Here is a 26441-nt window from a genome sequence, read left to right on the forward strand (position 1 = left end):
GGCAGGAGAAGGGCTCTGGCCCCCTCCAGCTCTCTACCCTCCAGCTGTCGCTCGCCCTCCATGCCCACCATTTGGCAGAGTAGAGCTCCCACCCCCATCCCAGTCTGGTCCAGCAGGCACAGCTTAAGTTTCCACAGAAGCTCTGATTTTCCTGGGGTTTGGAGCAGGCCAGGCAAGGAGGGAGGTTGGGGGTTTCGGCCAGCCACGGTTCCAACTGCTGCTGGCTTCTGGGGCCCCTCTCCTCCCACGGCTTCTGGCGGGTTATGGTCACTGCCGCTATAGAGGCCTGGCAACTTCTGGCAGGAGGGGCCGGGGAGCCCACTGTTGGCTCCTGTTCCTGCACTCCCTGAAATCCGGAGTAACAATCACACTTAAACGTCACTTTCAAAGAACTTTCTAAATTTTATTTCACATGGTCCTCATGATTTCCCCATGCGGCAAGCAGGGTAATCAAGATTAACCCCTTTTGGCCAAAGGAGAAACAGAGACCAGAGGGAGTGAAATGACTTGCCCAAGGTCCCACGGCCAGTTAGCTGGCACAGAACCCACAGAACCTTCCCCACGCCTCATCACCACCGCCACACCCTCTCCAAGGAGGTCTCTTAGCACATTTTATAGCCTGCCCTTGCAGGAAGGAACCCGGAGGCGCCCGGTTAGGGAGCACAGGGGCAATGGAGGGACAGTAGTTCACTCCCGTGCAGCCTTGCCATGCCTGGCCACCAGAAGCTGCCTCTTCCTCTTCCCCAGACTTGCTGGAAACATGCGCTTTGTGATCACCTCTGTGGCCCAGGCAAGTCTTTTTCTTTATCAACATGAAAAGCCCAGAAAGAAAGATGCTCCGTCTGTGTTTTCCATAAGGGTAAAGGGAGGCTTCAAAGGGTGAAGGAAATTAGAAAAGATTGCAAACTCAGGACAGAAGAGGAAAAGGTGTGCGACACGTGTGTGGCTGGAGACGGAGATTCTGACTTTGCTCCACATGCGCCCACATCTTGGCAGTTTCTTATGTGGACTTACTGACTCGACCCCACTCTGGCTTGGGAAAGGAATGCCACTTAAGGCAACCCATGACGACTCCTTCCTGAATCCACAGGGCCAAAATCCTTGAGTTCCTGCTTCCACCTCGGTGCCAGGCCACCCCTGAGCTCCCCTCATGACGACTTTGAATCCTAGTCCTAGAGGCTGCCAGAGAAGGAGAGGCCTCGACGATCACTTCCTGGGTCTCCAGGCTCAGGTGGTTTTGCTGTTCTTCCTTGGGTCTAGCCTCAGTCTTTCTTGCTGCATTTTAAAAAGACCTCTTCTCCAGATCTCTGTGGAGGAGAGCAGGCATGGTGCCAACAGGCAGGAAACGAAATCATGATGCTGGTCATTTCCCTCTTTTCTTTCCTCCCCTCTCCTCCCCCCTCCTTCCCCATCACCCTAGTGTCCCCCCCCCAATACCCCCCGGGACTGCTAGTCAGATGTTCCCCTGTGGTGCGTGCCCCTGCGTACAGTGCCTTTGTGTGTTATAGATTTTCGCCGTGAGCCTTTAGGCTTCTTCTCGCAGCCCTGACAAGGGAAATCCCATAAGGAAGGATTTCACGGAGCTCCACAGGCTGCAAGAGGCTTTTCTTTCCATCTGTCATTTTACTTCAAGCCTTGACCTTTCTGTTCCCATGTAAGGCAGGACCACGAGGAAACTTGGGCTGCAGAGCGATTGTTGGGCTGGGTTGTGTGGACTGGGCTGCGAGTAAACCAAAGTAGGTAGCCTAAGGTCTGGAGGACATTAAAATGGGGAACTACGGACGACAGTGCACACTTCAGGGGTGGGGATGCGAGGTGGGAATCGGGGTGAGGAGAACCATTTAAAGAAACTCGAGTCCCCCGGGTTAGAAGGAGGTCCTCCATGGAAGGAAGAGGGCAGAACAGCCAAGGAACCCCTGGCTGGCCATCCATGGCCCGCCACTCGGGGATGCCATTTTTACCAAAGAAAGCAGAGGCTTTGGAGTCCCCCAAATCTGGATTTAAATACTGGCTGCACCTCTTGCTTGCTACGACCTTAGGCTAGTCGCTTAACTTCCTAAAGCCTCAGTTTCCTCCTTTGAAGTTAAAGGCGGTAACACTGACTTCACGGGATTGCTTTGCAAATGGAATAGGATAACGTGCAGCGCTCAGCATAGCACCTGCAGACAGGGGGCGCGGAATCAGGGGTGGCGCCCAGTGTTTTCAGAGGAGGTGAGAACCTCCACACCACCTGGAAGGTAAGAGACCCCGGAAAGCCAGCCTTGGCCTCTCTGTGCTCACTGAGCTCCCTGAAGCTCTCCAAGGGGCCTCACCCCGGCGCAAAGAGCCGGTGGGAAAGCGAGCTCGGGGTGTGATGCCAGCGAAGGGCCATCTTCTGACCAACTTTCCCATGTGAGGTCGACAGGGAGACGGGAAAAAAAAATGCCAGTCTCCAAGGCTCCACGATCAGTGCCCGCCCGGCACTGCTGTGAAAGGGCAAAGCCTTCGAGATGCACAAGGATTGTGATTGTTTGAAATGTTGGTAACATTTCATCTTCCCAGAGACCTTGTTCATTTATCAGGGTTCTTAAAACCCTTTTGTTCCTAAGCTCGTGGTGAGCACAGAACACATTCTATCTAATATCAGAGCACAGCTGTTCCGCGACAGAGAGACTTAGGAGAAAGCCCTTAAAAAAAGGAAGGGGGGAGAATCCCACCAGGGATACAAACATGGGAAAAGTAACCGGGGGCAGAAGGACGGCCTCGGGAGCAGCAGCTGCCCCACAAGAATATGCCGTTTGGGGAAGTGTGAGAAAAAGAATGGCCACCCTGCCGGCGGCCTCCAAGCTCTCAGTAAACACTGCGACCAAGGCAGGGCCCCGGAGCTGGCTCCTCCTCTCCGTAGGGTTCCTGGCAGTCACACACGAGGCCCCAGCCAGGGCCCCTAAAAATGTTTGAAGTAGGTGTGGAGACTTGAGTAACATCTTCTTAAGGGCCAGTGTGGCTGGAAAAAAAAAAAAAAAAGGCCTAGTGGAAAACTCTGTCCATCCAAGGCCACAGAAGCCCAGGAAATATTTTCTAAAAAGGGCTTTGATTGCTCCTGAAAGCACAAGACAGAGTGAGCAGGGCCAGGCCGAGGCGGGGACTGCGTGACGCGAGCTGTCGGCCGGGTGAGGCTGGGGCAGACAGGTCCGCAGCCTGGGATGTATTTTCAGCTCTCAATGATCCAGTCAGGGATCGTGTAGAGCTTCACGCATTCAGGTGGAGGAAGATCACGTCCGTGGGCAGGAGGTGTCTGAAGAGTAGAAATTGTAATTTTATTTCCTATTTAAAGCCAAATTCTAAAAGAGAAGAAAGATGAAGTGAATCGAGGTAAATTTTCCACACCGAAAATTACAGTTGCCTTGTAGTGTGATGCTAGAAAATTACAGAGGTTATGGGCATGACTCCGGGATCAGAGAGACCTGACTGTAATTGCTGGTGCTGGGTGACCCTGAGAAAATGTTTCGGCCCCTCTGTGCCTAGGAGTCCTCATCAGCAGAATGAGAATAAAGGCACCTACTTCCTAGGGTTGCTGGAAGGTTACACGAGCTCCTACAGAGACGTGTTTAGAAGAGGGTGGGAACATACTGAGCCCCTACAAAAGTAGGAGCCGTGCTAATTGCAACGAGATGGGGTTACGACGACATGCTGTGGGGTCCGAAGAGCTGAGTCAGGAAACTGCAGTGGCCTCAGCCTGACCAGCGATTGGATCCCACAACACCTCCAGGCCTCAGTTTGCTCTGTGCGAGGCAGCTGATACCTGTTTGCCAGATCTGACCCGAATGCCATGGGTCAGAGAAGCTCAGGAAGGGTCAAGGCATGTACACAAACGCGATCCACGACGATTCTGAGGAGCCTTGTCTTGCAACGTATTTCCCCTTGCTCAGCAAACCTTCTAGCGCCAGAACTTCGAATGATCAGATAACCTGAGACCTGAGACCCGATCTCCAGCTTTGTCTGGATCCTGACTCTAACAAAACAATTGCAAAAGAGAGAGAAAGACAGACAGAAAGACAGACAGACAGACAATCGGGGAAATTTGCTATTCAGGAACTAATTGTTAATTTTGTTAGCCGTGATAGCTGTAGTGTGGGTTTTACACATGTGCGAGAGGGCGCACACACTGTGACACCCGAGTATTTACAGATGAAATTCCATGATGTTTGCATTTGCTTTGAAATCATCTGTGCAGGAACGGGAACTGGGGATAGGTACAGATAAAAGGGGATTGGTCATATGTGAATAATTGTAGAAGCTGAGTGAGGGGCACATGGGAGTTATTTCTATTATATTCTTTACCTTTATGTTTGAAAATTTTCCATAATAAAAGGGAAGAAATCCAAAAGAGGGGTGAGTGATTAAGCATCTGTGACAACAGCTGAGGACCAGGTAGAGAGTCAGACATTTTGGATGCAAGGAAGATGCACAGTAATGGGAGAAAGCTGGAAATCGAGTAGCCTGCCACGGGGCCTTGTGATGTGACCGAGACACTTAATTTCTCCAGGCTACTGCTTCCTCATCTCTAAAGTGAGGAGGGGGGGCGCAAATGCCCCTTTCAGCTTTAATTTAATTCTTAAATTCTTTAAGAATTTCAAAATCAAGTACACTTTGACTATTTTCTGAATGAAATATATAAATCTCACTCTGAAGTCAATGAAACTATTTAATAGGTACTAGAAATGCTCCTAATTTAAAGAAGCACCATGAGAGTATCCAGCTAAGCAACAAATCTTTTGGTGAAATGAATACCTTCTTCCCCAATTTATTTGTGGCTTCCGATTAGCTTGTTACAGTAAAAGGTCAATTGACCAAAACAGGCAACGTTTGGAGAAGTTCTTCCAAATTCCATTTGTATGAACTGAATGTTAACTTGAAAAAAATCCTTTACATTTCAGTTCTTTTTTTTTTTAACATTATTTTTTTATGCTTTTTTTTTGGTCAGGAAGATAGGCCCTAAGCTAACATCTGTTGCCAAACTTTGTTTGTTTCTCCCCAAAGCCCCCCAGGACATAGCTGTACATCCCAGTTGTAGGCTCTTCCAGTTCTTCTAAACGGGACGCCACCTCAGCATGGCTCCATGAGCGCTGCTGGGTCTGCACCCAGGATACGAACTGGGGAACCCCAGGCCTCCAAAGTGGAGCATGTCAACTTAACCACCATGCCACCCGGCCGGCCCCTGTTTCAATTCTTGTTCCAAGAAAAAAATCTCTAAACGCTGGAGTCTGCTTCCCTATCTTAGCAAGCACAGAGAAACAGACTCGACTTTCCTGGTGCCCGTGGTTAGGGATTCTTCTGACGAGGTTACCCCTGAGCACCGGTTTCAGTGTCCAGGACTGGAGATGTAGACAGAGGCGGCAGAGATCAAGTTGAGTATACAGTGATTCCTTGGCATCTTCTGGAAGGTGCATTTTCAGCATCAGTCCTTGTATGAGCTTTATAGTACAATCTCCTGCAAGCGGAGGACAGAAGAAAGAGCAGTTAATAAAGCATTTTTGATTGGCTGAGTCACTTAATTAATTGAAATGGGCTGTCCCCCTGCACCCCTCCTTCCCAACTTCTTCTCACGTTTCTCTTTGCTACTACGAAGTGTTTTTACTCACAAAACTTCTGACACCAAATGTGTCAGCTTTGTCCCCACACCAACCAATTCTCCGACTCTCCGGACACCAACTGGTGCCCTACGATTCAATTTAATTCTGACACTAACTACCTGGAGTTGGCACAGACCCCACAGGTTAAGGGCATAGACTGCGTAAGGGCATAAGACTGCCTCCATTTCAGATGCCAGTCACAAGGGCCACGTTGCCTCCTGCACTCCTGACTGACCAGCTATAACTTCGAGGGTTCCCACCACAACCTCCTCAGGTGCAAGACTTTGCTAGAACGGCTCATAGAACTCAGGAACATTTACTTACTATTACCAATTTATTATGAAGGATGCAAATAAACAGCCAGACGAAGAGGTCCATAGGGTGAGATCTGGAAGGATCTGAGCACAGGACCTTCTGTCCCCACGCAGTTGGAGTGCACCCTCCTAGGCATGACTGATCAGATCATTGGCCATTGGTGATTAACTCATTCTCCAGCCTCTCTCCCCTCCCCATAGGTTGGGGGATGGGGCTCAGAGTTCAAACTCTCTAATCATGCCTTGCTCTTTTTGGTGACCAGTCCCCGTCCTGAAGCGATCTGGGGGCCCACCAAGAGCGGCCTTATCAGAACAGAAGACATTCCTGTTATTCCTATCACCCAGGAAATTCCAAGGGACTTAGGAGCTCTGTGTCAGGAATTGGGGAAGAAGGCCAAATATATATGTTTTTATTATCTCACAGTTAGCCTAAAGACTTGGAATAAAGTTTTCTAGGACACTGCCGGCAAACCTCTCACTTCCTCCAAGAGCTAGCTGACTTTCCCTAGCAAGGATTCAACACTATCTTGTCCTCTCCAAAGCAGCCTAACTCACTGATTATTGAAAAAGCAGATTAGAAATGTCTTTGAACAGTCAATACCCTGACACTTATTGAACAATTCTTATGTATAGGACTTGCTGGGAGCTACAGGAGCTGGAAAGGAGGGAGAAGCTCCCTGACTTCTTTCCATCGAGGACAAGTCAGTGACAAATCCCAGATTTGTTTCCACATTGTGTTCAAGTCCTAGCTTGCTCCTTAGCTGCTGAGGACCTCAGCCTCTGTTTCCTTCTCTGTAATATGGTGACAATAATGACATCACCTCATAGGGCTGTTGGGAGGGTTAGATGAGATAAGCTCTGGGAAGCAGTCACAGCAGTGCTTGGCACACGGTAAGTGCTCAGTGAGTGCTGTCTGACCATCTGAGACACGTGTTCATGCAAGGAGCTGCTAACACCAGGAGACACTGGACCAGAGAGGTGACAGGACATCCCACACCCAAGGCCAAATGAACAGCAGAAGGGGGTGACTGGGGAGAGAGTGCCTGTGACTGACTGGGCTGACTTCCAGAGTGTCTGAGGCTTCGATCACCCGAATAACTCGTCTGAGCCTCAGCCCACTGGGGAGCCCTGCCCTGAGCGAATGCGGGCTGCCCAGGACCTCAGAGTACCTAGGCTTTCCGTCCCCTGAATGGAACTGTGAGTTCTAAGGGTGTGTGTGGGATGCTTGCTCAGGGAGGGCTGCATGGAGGAGGTGGCATTGGAGCCACAGCTTCAAGGATGGATAGGGCTTCAGAAGGTTAGGGGGCAGAGGTCAGGAAGAGGTCACCTTAAGGGAGGCCCCTCTCCTCTCTCTAGAGACCCCTCCTCTGGGTCCAGACTCCGCAGCCTCCTCTTTCAGGGTTGGACATTGTACAGTGTGGGGTATGGATCCCGCTTTCTCCCTGAAATGCCCCTGCTGCTCCCCAAACAGGAACCTGTGTTTTCTTGCCCCGTTCTTGGGACAGCTGCTCCCTACATCCCCTATTCCACAGAACAGCCCTTCTCAGGCCCGAAGGCTGAGGTCGTGCCCGCCCTGCCCCTGGGTTTTCTCCTCTCCCAAGGACCGTGTTCAGTTGGTCTCCTAAAAGCCACGGCTCGTCTTTGTGCACTGCCCAGCACAGGGGTGCCGACCCACAGGTGGGCTTTGAGGCCTTCCCTGGCAGGGCCCCAGGCTTGCGGCTGCCATCTCATTGCTCTCTCTACTGCCCTCCACCTCCAGAGCGGCAGGGACGTGGCTGTCACTGGCACCCTCCCCAGGTCAGCTCAGAGACTCTGTTCTCAGTGCCCTGGCATCCCACTCTGGGTCATCACAGGAGGATTCAAGTGGAAGACAAAACAAAACAAAAAGTGAGGAATGTCTTCCTATTTTATTACAAAATATAAGCAGTCAAACATAATCCCAGCTGTGCCACTTATCAGCTGGGTGAGCTTGGCCAAATTTGCAGTCGTGCGTCACTTAACGATGGGGATACGTTCTGAGAAATGCATGGCCAGGCGGTTTCATTGTGTGCGAACATCACAGAGTGCACTGACACAAACCTAGATGGTCTAGCCTGCTACACACCTAGGCTCTGTGGGACCAATCGTATGGGACCACCGTAGTGTATACACTCCATTGTTGACCAAAACATCGTTATGCAGCGCGTGACTGCATAACTTTTCTGTGCCTCAGTTTCCCCATCTATTAAACAGAAACAATAGTAGTTCCTATCATAGGTGTTGTGAGGACCGAATGGGTTGCCATAAAAGAAGTACAGAGTGAGGGCACTGTTAGCACATGTTGTTATCATGGTGAAGAGGGCAAGGCACTGAATTAGGCAGACTTTGAACACATCACTTAACCTCCTTGGGCTTCAGTTTCTTGATCTTCCTAAAACAGGGACACTAACAGTACCAACTTCATTCTACTGTGGGAGGACCAACTGAGATGCTGCATGCTAATGGTTTTGTGTTAATGATTTAGCACCTAACTTGGCATAGAGTAAGTCAGAAAAAGGTTTACACTGTTAAAAAAGAAAAAAAAAGAAAAAGAAAAAGGTAAAGAAGCTTGGAAGAAAGAAAGACAGATCCTAGCTAGAAAAGTAATGAGCAAACTCATTAGCGACACAGGAATACTACCTCAACTCAGCCTCCCAAAGACGGGTGCCCGCACGTTGCCTGCAGTCTGCAGCCCCCTTCCAGAGCATCGCGGCGTCTGGGTCTTCCTCGCATCCCCTCACTGTGCCTAGCCTTGGGTCTTGAACAGCACAATCACTGAAGTAAACCAGTGCTGACTGAACAGGATGCTTAAACATGCTTACCTGACCCCAGGAAACCAGGAGAGTAAAAAGAATCCCTTTTAGAATTTTCTCCACTTGCTCAACACTCAAGAGTTCCAGCCTCCGGGGCGGGGGCTGCTGTGGGTGGCACAGATCACATGGACCAGCCACGTGGCTTTGAGTGCTGTGGTCAGGAGCCCAGGCCTTGACTTTTGAAAGACTCTGGTTCAAGTCTTGACTCTGCCAGTTCCTGGCTGTGGGATTCAGGTAAATTTCTTCATTCTTCCTAGCCTCAGTTTCCTCCTTCATAAAATGGGAATTGTGAAAATTACCTCACCATGGAGTCATGAGGATGAAATGAATTCTCTGTAAGATGCCTTGCACGGTGTCTGGTGGACATAAACGCTTAATACATTTTGGCCATTATTAAAAACTCTGGATTTCTCAAACCCCAGAAGACAGCAGGGCATTCCGTTCAGGAAGCAGTTTCAGGGAAAATGTATACTTTCTTAACTTTTCTGGTTGGGACTCAGGAGAAGAAGGATGTGGCCACAGCCCGAGCCCCTGGAATGCTTCTGCCCAGTGGCCCAGCATCACTGACAAGTGCCCATCCTGTTTTGGGGTCATCGTCCTCCTCTGCCTGCAATTGTCATTCCCATCGCCATCAACACCCCTCCTTCTGCAGAGACGTGAACACTCTGGCATTGTTTCTTGCAGCCAATGGCTTCTCTCTGGCCTGTGATTGGTACCCCCGAGATTCCATTGCAATCCAGGCATCCCAGCTATGTCAGCGTGACTCAAGTTGTGTGCGTCTGACATCCACATGGCCCCGTAGAAGGCCAGCTCCAGTAAAAGGTTATTTGGAATGCTGCTGAATGTTTGAGGGCTGTCAAGTTATCTTTTTGGGGTTAGGCCATTAAAGTCGCATCTGATGTTTTATGGAACAAATGAGATAAACCGCATGTTCAAATTCATGGGGCATGTAGAGGATTTTTATGGATGTAGACATAGTGGCAGCTAAAAGGTTGTTTTTCCCCCGCTAAAACTTTGTAGTTTTTCTTCCACATGGTGATTTTCCTTGAAATCAAAGCAGAAACAACCCCCAAAAGTGAAGCATAAAGACTGCCAGAGTAACAAATTCGGTAAAGCTGGGGGCTGTCAGGTCACCTATAAAGAGCGTGGATCCGTCCAGCTGGCTCAGATCATCCCAATCAGAGAGCTGTCTGCTCCCTCCTTAAACTCTCTACCCAACCTTCATCAAAGAAAAATTCTTTTCCAGGCAAACCTAATCCCTCCCGGGTGCTTTTTAGACCACGCCCCTGATATCTCTTCATTCCCACGCTACCCCAAGGTGACTGGGGCTCCATATGCTACAGCTCCACCAGCCAGTTCTTGGCCCTCTGAGCACACTGTGCACTTTCCCACTTCTGTTCCTGGCCTTTGTCTCCTTTGTCCAGAGCATCCTTCCCTTTCATCTCTGTTGCTGTTCGTCCAATCAAACGGTTAACGAAGAGTCCAGCCAAACAACAGGCTCACTGCCAAGCAATGACAGGAAGATGAGGAGACCAAGCATCAGAACCTTTCCATCCTCCAAGCCCAGGCTCAAATGCCACCTCCTCCATGCAGCCTTCTCAGTCATCCACTCACTTGAGCCCCTTAGTCTCTGTCTTCCTGTACTCCCAGAACATTGAGGTAACCCCTATCTCCCTCTCTCTTAAAAGCTATGTGTGTATGTGTCTGCTTCCCTATAGACTGTAAGGTCGTTGAAGATAGGGACCTCAAGATATTCATTTTCTATCTTGGATCTTTTAATTTAGAGAATCAAGAGCCCACAATTCTCCCCCTCCTATGGACACCCAAGTGCACAAAGAAGAAAAGTACCAACAATGCTTGAGGGAACATTGTTAATAAAAGCCAAAAATTGGTGAAGAAGGGCACTCAAACGCCCATTAACTGTAGAAACTGGTTAAATCATGATACAGTCTTACTGTGGAGACGCATTCTGCACTTACAATGAATGAAGTGTGTCTCTGTGTATTGGCACAGAGGTTATTGTTAACTGAAAAAAATCAAGTTGCAGAGCGCTATGTTTGCATGATCACATGTAGGTTTTCAACTCTTACGTTCAAAAAAGAGAACCAAAAAGTCAGGATCTCTCTGATGTGATTGGGAAGGTAGTGGGTTATCTGAAAATGTCGGGAAAGTGAGAAATCATACAAAATGAATCATGCATATCTTAAACATTTTCTTTGAAGTTAATGTACATTTACTTACCAATCTCTTGATGCCAGTCCAAAGCCTATTTTTCAGCATGGGTCTGATGATTAGACTTCTATATCATCTTTCATGTATAAGCCACACCCGTAATGCACTGGCTAAGACTCCTAGCTTCATTTTCTTTAAGTGGAATGAGAACTTAAAGACAGGGATACGGTAATTTGAGTTCAGGATTCTAAGTTATGATATGTAGAAGCTGTGTGACCTACACAAGTTGAGTAACCTCTCTAAGCATCAGTTTCTTATCTGTAACACAGGGCACAATAGCAGTAGCCATAGGTAACCAAGAGGAAAAGGATGGTTCTGTGTGTACAATGCCTAGTGCTCAGTAAAGCTTAGCTAATCCAGGAAGTATTTTACTTTCCCGTCATTATGCCTCAGTAAGAAGCTGAAGAAGCAAGAGGGGACCCCTCTCCCTGGGACTCTAGCCACCTTCTCTTTCCGCCTTAAAGACGCTCAAAGGCCATAATCCCAGGGGGAAATGAGTATGGTGGCATGAAGTGTAGGTGAATGAAAACCTGCTATGTGACAAAACTGTACTAGGTGGCATGGCAGCATAGAGCTTAGTGAGTTAGCTATGTTCCAAAGGACATTCCAGTCTAATGACAGAGGGTTGCGCATACATGGGAAGGTAATAATAATAATATAGAGTGTCAGTCAGGATATTTCCAGTTGCAAATGATTAAAAATAAAACCTAGCACGTGAGTTTAAATACTAAATTTTTAAATTGGCTCAAGCAATGGAAAATTCTAGAGGTCGGAGGCACTTCAGGAGATACTTGATCAGGCCTCTAGTTCTAATTCTCATTGATTTCTCAGCTCTGCCTTACTACAAGTGTCAGCTTTGCTCTCAGGCTGGCTTCCTGCTAGTAAAAGAAACGGTTCTAGCAATGCCAGGTCTCACATCTGAGGCCACATCATCCAACTGTGGTCCCAAAAGTCACTCTGGGCTAGTCAAGTTCATGTACCCATCTCTAACCCAGTCTCTCTAGCAAGATGGATGGGATTATGTTGATCAGCTTGGGCTAGCCAAGGCTCACCCCTACATCTTGTGACGAGTCAATTTATCGAGCGCTCCTTCATGTGTCAGGCACTATGCTATTTGCCTTTACCTATTTATCCTCACAAAAACCTTGTGAGGTACTAGCATCTCTAGTTTGTAGTTGAGGAAACTGAGGCCCAGAAAGGTTAAGTAATTTTCCCAAGGTTGCACAGCTAATAAGTAATAGAGCCAGGATTCATAGTAGTATGATCACTAAACCCCAAGGCATAAGTCCCAAGGCGGTGCCTGATGTGTAGTGCAGACAGCACTTGCTGGGTAGATTGAGAGCGAAGAGCACTTGGCCAGGCTGAGGTGATGATAGAAAAGGCAGGGCTTTGGCCACGTCTCAAGCAAGGGTGGGAAATTTAGATCAAGCGAAGTTTCAGAAGCAGGAGTCATGTTATAGCAGAAATAACAAAGGCAATGGGATCATACGGCTGCCAAGTCTGCCGCTTATGTACAAGCTGAGCGACCGCTTCCAACTTGACTTCTCAGAAACCGTAGGTGAAATAAGAAGCCATCAGAGCGAATCAAAGGCCCATGGGGAGAATCTAAAGGGAGAGGAGGGCAGAGAATATAATCCTGGGAACCCAAAATGGGCCAGTGAGAGTCAAGCTAAATCCTACGGAGAAGGGAAAGCCCTTTGGGCGGGTAGAGAAGAGGATTCATCTAGTGACAAGTCTAGAGCCATTATTCTCCAGCGGCCTTACCACTGCCAGCTGGGAAACAGGAAAGAGGGGGAAGAAGATGAAGCCTCAGGGACTGTAACAATATCCTGATAAAGATAGCTCCGTGCAGTCACCCAAGTCTGGAAGTGGATGGGACCATGGACAACACATAGTCCAACCTGTTTGTTTTATAGATGAGAAAAGAGACCCATTTGAACACTTACATAGAGAGGCTTGAGGGTGAAGTGCCTAGCACGGTGCCTGGTAAACAGCAGGTGCTCAACAGATGGTAGTTATCATTATTTTTTGAAGTGACTTATCCAAGGTCTCAGAAGTTGGTTAGTGACCAAAAAAGATGAGACTCTATGTCTTTCAATGCCCAGTGTAGTTCCTTCCATTACTCTTAGCTTTTATCTTCCATGGTAAATTTGAGATGAAGGATGCTAGATACAATTGAAAGAAGGGGGAAGAGTTATTTAGTCTCTCTCTCACCCAAAGCCAGTGACCTTCTCCAGCACCCAAAGTGGGGGAAACTATCATAGAAGGAAAGTGTTGGAATAAGCACCAGACAAGGAGTTGGGATGTTGGTCTGCCATTAACCAGCTCAATGATCTAACCAGCTTGGGCCCCAGCTTGCTTATTTATAAAATTGGAGATTTGGAAAAAATAATCTCAGTTTCCTTCCAATTGTGAAATTCTATGAAAGTTGGTTCCACTCTGAACACTGAAGTTGCTTTCTTTACGAGAGAACATAACTGAATTCTAGGAAAAATTTTATAAGACAAAGGTCACATTAAAAGATTGAAAGTCAGAAGAGACATGAGCATCGGCTTCCAACATTTGAACAACTCTCTAGTCACACAGGAGTCAGACTTTCTTTGCATGACGCTCTGGAGGGCAGAAATAAGACCACGGAATACAAGCAACAGAGGCAGGCTTCTGTTCAATACAAAACAAATATTTTTCATTTGGGGCTTTCATTTCAAAAGAGGCTCTTTTATCAGGTGCATATATGTTTATAATTGTTATATCTTCTTGGTGAATTGACCCTTTTATCATGAGAAATTATTCTTTTTGCCTCTAGCAACAATTTTTGTCTGGTGTTAGTATAGCCGCTTCAGCTCCCTTTGGTTAGTACTGCATGATATCTATTTTTCCATCTTTTGACTTTAAACTTATTTGTGTCTTTGAATCTCAAATTGGTCCTCGTAGGGAGCACATAGCTGGATCATATTTTCTTTATCTATTCTGCCAATCACTTCCTTTTGATTGAAGTGTTTAGTCCGTTTTACATTTAATGTAATTACTGATAAGGTAGGATTTATGTCTGCATTTTGCTATTTGTTTTTTATATGTATTATGTGTTTTTTGTTCTTCTATTTTCTTCTATTTTTTTAATGTCTCCTTTTGTGTTAAATAGTTTTACCTAGTGTTCCATTTAAATTCTCTTGTTGTTTCCTTTTTTCTCCCCAAATTATTTTCTTAGTGGGTGTCCCAGGGATTACAATTAACATCTTAATTTAAAACAATGAAGTTTGGATTAATACCAACTTAATTTCAATAGTATGTAAAAGTTTCACTCTAATACAGCACTGTTCCTTTCACCCCTTTGTGCTATTATTGTCATACAAATTACATCTTTATACCTTATAAGCCTATTAACAGTTTATGCAATTGGCTTTTAAATTAGATAAGAGAAGAAAACTGTTACCAAAAAAGAAAAAAACTACATCTGTATTGTATCTCATATTTACCTATGTAGTTACACTTACCAGTGCTTTTATTTGTGTGGATTTGTTACTGTCTACTGTCCTTTCATTTGACCCACAAGAACCTCCTTTAGCATTTCTTGTACAGAAGGTCTGCCAGCAACAAACTCTCTCAGATTTTGTTCATCTGAAAACGTCTCAATTGCTCCTTCACTTTCGAAGGGTAATTTTGCCAGATAGAGAATTCTTCGTTGACAGTCTTTTGCTTTTAGCACTTGGAACATGTCATCCCACTGCCTTCTGGCCTCCATGGCTTCTGAGGAGAAGTCAGCTGTTAAACTTATTGAGGCTCTCTCGTATGTGATGGGTTGCTTTTTTCTTGCTGTTTTCAAGATTTTCTCTGTCTTTTGAAAGTTTGACTATGATGGGTGCAGGTGTGACTATCCTTGTTTATTCTACTTAGAGTTTGTTGAGCCTGTTGGATGTGCAGATTAATGTTTAAAAAGAAAGATTAATGTTTTAAAATAACGGGGAAGTTTTCAGCCATTATTTCTTCAAATATTCTTTCTGCCTCGTTTTTTCTCTCCTGTCTGTCTGGGACTCCCATTATGTGTATGTTGGTATGTTTGATGGGGTCTCACAGGTCTCTGAGACTGTTCATTTTTCTTCATCCTTTTTTCTTTCTGTTCCTCAGACTGTATAATCTCAATTGACCTATCTTCCAGCTAGCTGATTCTTTCTTCTGCTAGTTCAAATCTCCTGCTGAGGCCCCCTAGTGAATTTTTCATTTTAGTTATTGTAGTTTTCAACCCCAGAATTTATACTTGGTCCTTTTTAGGAACTTGTCTCTTATTGATATTCTCTATTTCTTATGCTTTAATTCTTTAGGATGGTTCCCTTTAGTGTTTCAAACATATTTATATTTTAAGTAATTGATTTAAAGTCTTTGTCTTGTAAATGCAATATATGGGCTGCCTCAGGGTTGGTTTCTATTGATTGCATTTTTCCCTGTGTACAGGCCATACTTTCCTGTTTATTTGTGTGTCTTAAGATTTTTTATTGAAAACTAGATGTTTCAGATAATAGAAAGTTGCAACTCCCCCAATCAGATCAGCCACACACACTTGCTGCCAGGTTTATTGTTTCTGTTCTTGTTGCTGTTGCTGTTTGTTTACTTAATGACTCTCCTAGACTAATTCTATAAAGTCTGTATTCTTGGTCATGTGCAACCACTGAAGTCTCTGTTTAGTTTGCTTTATGGTCAGCTAATGATTAGACAGAGATTTCCTTAAATGTCTTGAACCAATATGTCTCCTAGCCTTTGTCAAGGGACTCTCTGTGTGTGTGGGGGGCCATGCCTTCAGCAATCTGGCAGGCAGTTTAAAACTCTGCCTTAACTATCACTTTCTGTTTGCACAGAGTCTCAGGGTCAGCTCGTGGTGAGTAATTAGGGCTTTCTCAGGTCTTTCCTGGGTACATGTAAAGCCATGTACATGCATGTGGCCTTCCAGATTCCCAAGGATATGTCAGTGCTTTTCAAAGCCTCTATGGATGGCACATTTCCCAGTGTTTCCTTTTAATTTTTTCAGCTGGCCTCTTGTTTGCCCCAATGGGTACAGCAAACTCAGGTAGTAGAAATGTTAAACAATTGTTGCTGATTGTTTTGGACAAACATGTGGTGATAGGGCTGTTCACAGAGAGAAAGCCCTTAAAATGGAGTTTTTCCAGAGAACTGCCAGATAAATCAAATAGTGACATTTCTCTGCCTTTAAAAAGGCAGAGAAGTTTGGAAAGGTGACAGGATAAAAGGAAAACCTACTTGGAGAGGCAAAAATCATAGGCAGTGGTGGCCTGGAAAAAGCAAAGGACTCAGTCCAAAAGTTCAAAGTGGGGAAAATCATTAAAACAGAAATACATAACAAGAAGCATCTAAGGCCAGTCAGTGAAAAGAACGCTGTGCAGAACACAATAAAATACTGACAGAAGAAACAAAAAGAAAGGGGAAATTGTAATGCTATTGTTTAGATGATAGGAATCTGTGCAAAGTCTTAACTTTAGTTTCGGAAGTGAGGAAAGCTACTTTAGTCCCAGCACTGCCACTGACAGGCTGTGTGATTGTGGGTGTAAGTGTGCTGCTGTCCCTTAGTTTTCTAAGGAAGTATTGGAGTTTGTTTCCCAAATTTTGACTATTTGCGTACAACCTCCCTGATTTTTAAAAACAATATCTATATACCCCTTCTTCAACTTAATTTTTAAAAAATTGATTCTTTTTAAAACTTAAATACCATTATAACATTTGTGAAATTATGGGTTTGATATGTTGCATGTTTTTCTAATACTCATTAAAATAAACCTCAAACCAGTAAAACACAAAATGCCCCTCCATGGACCACCATCTCACTTTGGTAAACAATGGATTCAATATGGAAGGTTCTTTCCACTTCTGTGATTGTGTAGATTGGGTTTCCCCTGTCCCTTCTACTCAGGTTGGAATATTACCTCCTAGGACATGTCCCTCTGAGGACCAGGTACTCCGGAGTTTAGAATGGACTAGTTTGCGATAAAACCATGTTGGCAGCAGCCACTGAGTAACTGACCCATGGTAGTGGTAAACAGTATGTAGGGATACCCCAGAGCTGAGATGTGGTACAGAAATGTCCCTACTTTCATAGAGTGTATGAAATACAGTAACAATTCCATGGACTCCTAGCACTGAACTGATTCTGAGAGAACACAATCACAACAGAGTTTAACAATAATAATAAACCCCACTTGGTTTTATCTCAGTACTTATTTTATGTCAGGGCACAGTGCTAAGCACACCATGTTTACTCCTTACAACCACTCTGCTAGGTGGATATTATTATTCCCATCTTATAGATGAGGAAATCTAGGCTCAGAGCAAATAAATGACTCACCAATTCCTTTGTATCATCCCTAATAAGTTACTATAGGTCTTTTATTTGATCACTCAAGGTAACCCTTGCCTTGTTGGGACAGATCACAGAGCAAGCTCATTATATGAGCAGAAATCTGCTTCCTTCTAACATTTTACTAGAGATCTTAGTTTTGTTCCCTGGGGCCACAGAATATAGACAAGGCAAAATTATCCATAGTTTAATTCACTCAATTTATAGAGGAGAAAATGGACTGCAGTTTTGGGTTTCATTAATAAAACCAGCCTCCAGAGATGGGACAAGTATTTTCTCTTTCCTGTCTAGACTAGTATACTCTCAGTGGTACTCACTGAGTATATTCTCAATGGTACCAGGAAAGTGGAGGGAGGGGAGGCAAATGGTGGTCCATGGCCTAGTATGTTTTGCTGTAACCATCTTGATGGTCTGTAGGTTTCTGGAGTTGCTCCAAGTTGCTCTTTCTCATTAGACACACATCAAGAAAGACATTATACTTTAAGATGGATATCTGTGAACCAGTCAGGATCTAGAGGAGGCTAGCCTGCTAGCGAGAGGCTACCATCCAACTGAATAGCTGAAGAGAAAGGGTAGTCTAGCCTGGGGGAGAATGGATGGAGGGACGGCATCTTCAAATATCTGACCAACTGTCAGCATAAATGAGGGAGATGGTTAATTCTACCTTGTTTCAGTGGTCAGAGATAGCATTTGTGGGCAGAAATCGCCAGGAAGCAGGAAGTTTTGGGCCCCTAACTAGCTGTGTGACCTTCGGTAAGTCATTTAGCCTATCTGTTCTTCAGGATCCAAATGGCACATGGTTCCCAGGCAGATCCTATAGAGCAAAGGCCCTAGCTCAAGGCCCACCAATAGTAAGCAGACACTCACCATTGTTGCTAAGTTTAGATGCTGATGAAGCATATTGTTCAACGTAAGAAAGCAATGTATAAACTTAGAATAGACAATGGGGATGCCTTAGAGGACATGAGTTCCTCCTCAGTAGAAATGTCTGAGGTAAGGTATTATCTTTATCTGTCAGGGATGCTCTGAAGGGGTTCCTCCATGATTGACGGGGGTATGGACTGGGAGACGCACGGAGTTCCCTTACTACCCTAAAATGTTGTAATACCAGACAAGTCCTGCCTCCAGCTGTACAGCTTGTGGCACAGTGGGGACTAGAACCCACCCCTCTCCACCCTAGTCCAGCGCTCTCTCCTTGACACTGTATGCCACATATTTTAAAAAGTATTTAGAACGCTGCCCAGAAACTATTCCAAATGTAATTGTTTACTAATTACTACAAGTTTCTCTTTCTCAGTAGCCACACTTTAAGAGGAAATGTGTCTACAAACATAATTTTGTAAAGCAAATAATTACATCTAAGTGGGTTTTACTAGAATACAAAGAACCCCAATAAATGAAGTTTCTCACATGTTCAAAGCAATAAAACACGAGGGAGAAAATGTGGGAAACAGCAGAGAGCTCTACTTGCTTATTTCTAGTTATTAGAATATGCCAGAAAGCAAGAGGGCTGTCTCATCTAAAGACTTCAACTCTGGGAAATTTGCTTTATTCTCTTCACCTAAAGAGCCACCTGATACGCCATGAATTCCACATGGCTCAGAAGGAGCCTCGTTTAGAGAGGCCCACGAGGCTCGAGCTGTCACTGAAGGAACTGCAAGTGAGGGCCCATTCAAACCGTATTCCACATGTGCTCTACTGAGGGCTGTGCTCGAGTTGCAGGAATAAGCATTAGGTTAGTTTAATCTATGTGCTGGGATTTCCGTAAGCACCCTGAAACAGTGCTATATTCCATCTATTTTTACATTCCACGTATTTTCGAAGACTGACATCCTATTCTGTTGACTTAGGGTAAGGAAAACAGCATTCTCCCTCAGCTGAAAACATGCATCAAGTGCCCACCTATCTAGGGAACTGAGTTTAAAAGGTTCCAATCCACTATGAGCTAATACGTCCCAGATACCTAGAGAGCGAGAACACATCTAAATCCACAATTTAAGAATTGTTACATAAAACATAAAATATATAAAAGATGCTATAAGATTTGATGCCTCTTTTGATGATGATGATGTGATGATACAGCCATGGGAACTTAAAGAGCCTTTACTACAGCTTGCTAATTTTGGAGCTGAGGACCATCAGAAATGGAAACATTTAAGCTATCCCCAGATCATAGGGCTGACCGGTGGCAGAGTAGGAACCAGAATGCCAGTGCTCTGACTTCTAGCCTACAGCCATTTCACCAACGTGATGCTAATGACAAGGACAATCTTTGCTGCATCAATTTTAGGAGACTCCCAAGCTAATAATCAGGGGTCTACATTCTGCTCTGGATGACTCAGGACAAGTAAATGAATTCCTCTAACATCAGCTTGCTAACCAAAGGAGGGAAAGACTAATCAATACCCTGTCAGATTGAGGGAGGGTTCACTCAGACGAGAAACAGATGCTCCAGGAAATATAGCTACTCAAAGAAAGGAATGTTCTCAGACTGACGGACCAAAAAAGCAGCTCTAGCTATGGCTACTTGAAAAGGACTAACCAAACCCTAAACACGTGACCCAGGCAGCCAACCAACTAGTTCCAATGGATTACAAACAAATTAAGAACATAATAAAACACATTACGCCATTCAAGTAATAATTACTTGACTAGACTGAATTTTAAAGAGAAGATCAATTTCCACATCCCTGGTTTAGGTCATGGGAGATGGGTAAAACATGGCATCTCGTTCTATGCCTTTTGTTCTAAAGTTTTATTATTTTTTAAAAGCCTTCACGTATGGGATGTTAATACTTTCCCATGTTTAATCACTAGACAATGTGCTTCTCGGGGACAGGCACTGTGCTATTCCACTCTTTTTCCTTCCTGCCTGCCTTCCAAAACATTCACTGAGCGTCTAACCATACGTTCACTACACCCCCAATGCCTAGCCCACTCTTGGGCACATGGCAAGAACTCAGTTTTTGTCAAATAAACGAATGAATAAATCGCAAAAGCCAAAGGCATTCTCCAAAGCACAGAAATCTCAGCATATTTGACTCCTCCATTAAAACCACTTAAATTCTACCTTACAAATCTGAAGCGTGCCCCCCACACGCTCTGATGTATCTGTGCACAGACCTGTGATGTTATCAGTTTAACACATGTGATCGCTCAGCATGAATAACCTTGATGAATACTATATAGAATTTCCATCACAGACTCCCAGACACAGGAGGCGTATTCTATGACTGGCCAAAATGTCACAAGTTTCTACAGTCCATTTCTCTGTTTCCAAGCAGGACTGTATCTAATCTACGGTAGAGAACAAGGCTTTCCTAAATCGGAAAGATTTCCACTGAACGACACATGCAGGCAGCCTAGGTCAGACCTTGATTTCTTTAGGTAAGTATGGTTTTCATCCCAAGTGTGGCAAATTTTACTGGAGTTTCATTACCGACTTTCTTAAATCATTGGCTAGATGACACAAAATGGCTGGTAATTACACTACAAAGAGTATATGAATTTTTCTTGTACAAAGGCAAGTAAATGTGAGCCTTATTCACTATTCTGTTAGGGAAATTTTTAATTAGATATACCATTCTATTTAAAAAGAGAAACAATAGAAGAAAAATATTCCGAAGTAAGGGGCAGAAAAACTTGCTATTCACCAGTTTATTGGAATGACACAATAGAGATCTCGTGTGCTGCTACCTGACACAACTACCTGTCCTGAGTTTGAACGATTTCCGGAAGACCCACGCACAAAACGGCCTGCACAGATCTAATCCAGAATCTAGACTCCCCTCTCTCAAAATACTTTTTTAAAATAATGTTTCATGATCCTGAAATAATTGGTGGCCATGGGATGCCAGATGTAAGACCTTTCATCTGAAACCTTTTATAAACTAACCCAAACCATTTGCTTCAGAATATCTTCCCTGCCACCAGGAAAGACTTTTGGACGGGGGTTTCCATTTGCTGGATGGACTGACTGATTGCTCTCAAAAAACGGAAACATATGTGGGCACGATGAAGGAAAGGATTTGGAAGTCAGGCAAAGGAATTTTCTGGTTCCTTTTTAATCCTGTGTGTTTTTTTCTTCTCCTAAGCAACAGGTATACTAAATTTTGGTGATTTTTTTTGTTTTCAAAAGCACAAAATTGAGTGCTTTTGGTGTTATTTCCCAGGACAAAAATCTAACTGTAGTAACCATATTTCTTTACAATTTGATAACAGTTTTTAAAGAAAAATAAAGGTTCACACACACATTCATTGAAAGAAGAAGGAGACAGAGGAATGATTATCATCATCATCATTAAATAGGGCTGAAGGAGCTCACCTCTATACAACACAAAGAAGGAATTATTTGTCTTATAGCTGATGGGACCACAAGGAAAGTGTGATTTGAGATGGCTAACCACAGAAATAAATTAGGATTTTTCTGCTCTAATTTCACCTTCCACATAAACCCCTCTGCTCTGGATTTGTGCTTTTCTAAGTTGTTTACATAATGAATAGGCGCAAACTTTGTTTCAAGTTCATGTAAGAGCAGATGCCCTTACTTAGGGCTGAGCAAAGAGGAAATGCATTCCTCCTAATAGTCTAAATGCAACCTAGCTGCGATTGTCCAGCATACTTACACAGATTGCCTGCTTTCAGGTCAATCCTAAAATAGACAGAACATCTCTCTCCAGAGGTGCACACTTTGAAGATTATAAAGCTTTAAAAAACAACCTGTTTCACATTTCAAAACTCATTCCTCTTAAATGCCAACAAAAGACCACCAAGAAAGTAATTTTAGAAAAATTTTCAATTTGCCTCCTGAAATTTGCCACTAGGAAAAAAAAAGTCTTAACAAGAAAACTATTTCTCTGGTTTTTATTAATTAGTTTTTAAAAGTTCGGAGAAGATGAATTGAACATATTGTAGAATTATGTTATAAATTGTACTAACAGATGCTATCAATTCTTGTGTTTAAAGGTTGAAAAATAAAATACGAAATAAGGAATATTTATTAGAAATATTTTATATTGCTTCAATTTGGTTGCAACTGATACAGAGCTGAATAAACGTATGAAATCGAAAGAATGTTCAATCACACTGGGAAAGTGGACTTTTTAAAGGAGAATGAGTGTCTGAACTTGGACAAAATTGAAGTGCTCATAAAACAAATAAAAATGACTAGTGCTCAAAAAAATATTCTGGTGGGGGTAGTCTTGACATTTTACTAAAAATTTGGATCTACAAAGTGCTTAACTTGACCTTCCACAACTTAAATGTCTGAAATTCAGCAGGAGCAAACTGTAAAGGACATTTGTCTTTTTGGTTTTTTAAACACTTCCTTTGGTTCCTTCCTTTTTTTTTCCAATAACTTATTCTATTTTTCCACCTTTGCACACACAAACCAAGCGTCCATCAAATCAGACACCAAAAACCAAGCACTCTTAAATACAATTCACTCAGGCTGAGCTTCAACAGCAAGTATGGACATTTTTATTAATTTTAACTCTTTTTTTTCTTTTCAGAAGAAACAAAACAAAGTCTCCTGGGTCAAATCAGCAACTATTAAACGAAAAAGAAATAAATAATAAGCTGAAAATAGAGGGAACGTGTTAAAACGAAGGAAGAAAGTACTGCTCATAACCAAATTCTGTCATCTTAAAAAAAGAAACATTTCCACACTTCCTGATTCAAACAGAAAGCTTCTCCTTAACATCTGAAACAAGTAATTCCCCCTCAAATCCATATTTTCAAAGAAGCCCCTAGCTTTCTGCATCTGATTCCTGCAACAGCCTCTTCACCTCATTGAGGTAGAAGCCGGTTCACATTTACTGTTTTTCTCCCAAACACTTCCACTGAAGCTTCCTGTAAATTTCAGCACAAACTCTGCATTGTCACCGTGGGTTTAGAAAAGGACACACTTCAGCTATCACCCCCCAGATGGAAAGATTAAAAGACTCTGCCCAAATGTAGGGGCAATCAGGGCACGTGGGCTGACCCCGCAGTCGCAGCTCAAGCCCTTGCAGACCAGAAGGTTCTCCACGAGGGCGGGTTCCCCCTGGGCGTCCAGCGGCTGGGAGGGGAGTCCCCCTGCACTTCTGCCCATCTATTTGTGGAACTATTGACAAGCACGTTTCTAGAGAGATTTGCTCCTAATAGAGTAAAATTCGTCCAATATTGCTCATCTCCATCTTCGGGAGATAGATCTTACATGTAATTATCACAGCATCCATCGACCCAGCTGGTATTTAAATAGTGAATGGGGCGTGGGGCAGGGAGGAATAAGTCGCGCGTGAAAAACTTCTGGTGTAAAAATCAATGCAGAACTCACTACCCGAGGAACAGATAAACACGTTCCAGCCTCCCTCCCTGGAGGAAGGGGACACCGCTACGCGGCGGGCCGTCGCGACCGGCAATCGCGATACTCAGCCTGACGTCGCTAGCGAGCAGAACGGGACCACCATCCAAGAAATAAGCTTTTTCGGGAGCCCAGAGCTGCTCCCGATTTCAAAGTTAAAAAACAAACTCCTCGGGGGTGGAAGATGGCGGGGCGGGGCGGGGAGGGCCTGGGAGGAGGGTCGCCGCTCGGGCTCCCGGGCAGACGAGCTCAGCCTCTCGCAGCCCGCGAGTCGGCGGGCCGCGCGACCGCCCGCGCCGAGCGCCCACCGCGAGGTCCGGACACGGCGCGCCGCCGCCGCCGCCCGGCCCCCTCCCCCGCCGCTTCCTCTCGCTCTCCCAGCCCCTTCCCCCACGTGTGGGTGACGTCAAAATTCCGCGAAAAAGCCGCGTGGTGGCTCCCCCAGCGGAGGCGCGATTCCGCCGCCCAGCGGCCCCCTCCCGGGGCGCCTTGGGGAGGGCGAAGGACCGAGTCGGCCTGTTCCTTTTCCTCCGGGAGGCAGGGCCCCGCCAACGCCTCAAGCCAGACGCCCCCCGCCCCAAATCTTATTGGAAAATTCACTTTCATAAAGCGAATGCATTTCCAGAGCTATTTTCGGCCGTGTGAGGCGTGCCCTGCAGCTGAATCAGACAGGAAGAGGGGGGAAGCGGGTCTTTTATTTTTTATTTTATTTCCAAGAGAGGGGAGTAAGATGCTAGGTGGGTGAAGAGACGGCAGACGCGCGCCTTCCGAACCCACGCCTATCGCGTCTGCTGCCTCCGGCACACAGCCCCGCTCCAAGCCCAGCGCCGGGAGGGCAGTGTGAATGCGCAGGCCGGCGACTCTGCCCCGCAGGGTCCCGAGCGCCCGGGGACGCACAGGCGGGGGTGCGAGGGTCCCGCAAGCGCAGCCACACCTGGAATCGCAGTGCCCCGGCGTCCTGGAGCCTCCCGGCGCCTCGTCCCCACCCACCCTCCCCTCTGTTGTCCAGTGGCCGACCTGTCCCTCTTTTCCTTTCGCACGTTTTTCTAATTTGCTTTTATTCCCTTCCTATGGCCTCCCAATTCCTTTCTATACCTCTTCTAGGTCCTTCCCGGTACTCCCTGAGCCCGGAGCCGGCATTGGGACACTTCCCATCTACTTTTAAGTAACCGTCGGGTTTTCGGCTTTGATTGTCTGACCATCCATCCCTCAGTGGAAAAACACAAACACAGCTCTAGTCTCTGGGAGAATTGGGCGGAGGGCGACGGCCCCCATTCCTGAGCCTGAACTCACAGCCCTGCCCCCACCCGGCCTGAGCGCCCGGACGCGGAGGCGGCGGGGCCCGAACTCGCGCGGCTCTGAAGCTTTGAGCCGTCGGCGGGATCACCTGGCTGGCCGGCGTCCGCCAGGTGAGCTTGGGAGTCCGTGTGCCTAGCGTTGCAGGTTCCTGCAGAAATGTGCCTATGAACACCCAACACCGGGCTGCACCTACACCTACAGGGTTTTGTACACTTTCCAACCGAAACTGCAAAACGCGAGGAGCAGGGGGTGGGGAGCCGGCAAGGAGGGAATGAAAGTCCCGGAAAACTTGCGTTCTCTCAAGTTTATCACTGATGCTACAAAGGACACAATATATATATTTTTTTCTTTGAGGGATGAAAAAGGGATATAGAAGAACCAACTTCTTTTTTTTTTTTTCCCCGCCACAGTGACCAGTTTTGACTTCCAAGCCAGAGCCTCGGCACTTGGGCTTCTCTAAACCTAAGTCTACACTCAAAGAAAATGCGCACGTTTGCCCAGAAAGCAACGTGCCTTTTCCCGCGTGCTAGGCGGAGTGCTTCTGAACAGCAAAATTAAAGTTTTAACACACGGTCCGAGTGGCGACCAAAAGGGAAAACTCAGTTTCCAGTCCAAGCGTCCGGGAGACTTTCCTGCCAACCTCCGCACCCTGCCACGCCCCACCCCAGGGGCCGGAGACCGAAGCTCTCCCGGGAGACGGATTCGAGGCGAGGTTAAGGTTCGGAACAGCCCGTAATAGGAAGGGGAAGTGCATGGGGAACTTGAAGAGGCGAGCCTGCCACGCGGGAAGCGTCCGAACTCGCGGGTCTCGGAGAATGCAGCGGGCCGCGGGGAGAGGGGGCATCCGCCCGCGACCCTCGGCGCCCCTCCCCTTCGCAGCTGCCTCTCCCCCCTCCCCGCTCCTCGCCGGAATTTCTCTAGAAAGCCGGACGAGGGTCAGGGTAGGGGGGGAAGGAAGGGGCGAGAGGGCCCTGGGCTTGAGGACACTTGAGGACTCGCCACCCAGGCTTTCTCCCCAGGGTGGGCGAGACCCCGAGGACGACCACCCGCCTCTCCCCCACCCGCCTTGAGGAGACCCAGGGCTCGGATGCTTTCCCCGCAGCGAGGTGGAGAAAAGACTGCGCTCGGCTAGTTATCAAGTGATGTCAAGAGGCTGGAAGCCCTCGCCGGCTTCTGTCCTTGCCTGTCGGGTTAGATTTATACTCTAAAATACCTCTCACCCTTACTGCCCCCCCTCCCGAGCAGCTTTCTTTGATCCGCTCCAAGGTACCTGACGTGAAGTTTCAGTAATTCCTTTATGGGGTCTTAAAATGTAAGTTAATGTATTTATCCAGAGTGACTCAAAAAGCTTAAGTCGGGAAGTCCAAGTTGACTAAAACCAATAGGCGATTGTTATGGACCGACTCTATTCCGAGGAACACTGTGCACGGCCGAGTGTCATCCGCTGCG

General features: G+C 45.9%; 1 long non-coding RNA gene across 1 annotated transcript in view; it reads right to left on the bottom strand.

The window, feature by feature from the left end:
* Positions 1-382: 382 nt before the first annotated feature.
* LOC111773899 (uncharacterized) overlaps positions 383-26441 on the bottom strand; it is a 29876-nt gene continuing 3817 nt past the window's right edge. The window contains exon 2 of the long non-coding RNA XR_002808604.2: positions 383-5470. This is a non-coding gene — a long non-coding RNA (uncharacterized lncRNA). The remainder of the gene's footprint in view (positions 5471-26441) is intronic.

The sequence above is a fragment of the Equus caballus genome, chromosome 6 (genome assembly GCF_041296265.1).
Source record: "Equus caballus isolate H_3958 breed thoroughbred chromosome 6, TB-T2T, whole genome shotgun sequence".
Taxonomy (NCBI): Eukaryota; Metazoa; Chordata; class Mammalia; order Perissodactyla; family Equidae; genus Equus; species Equus caballus.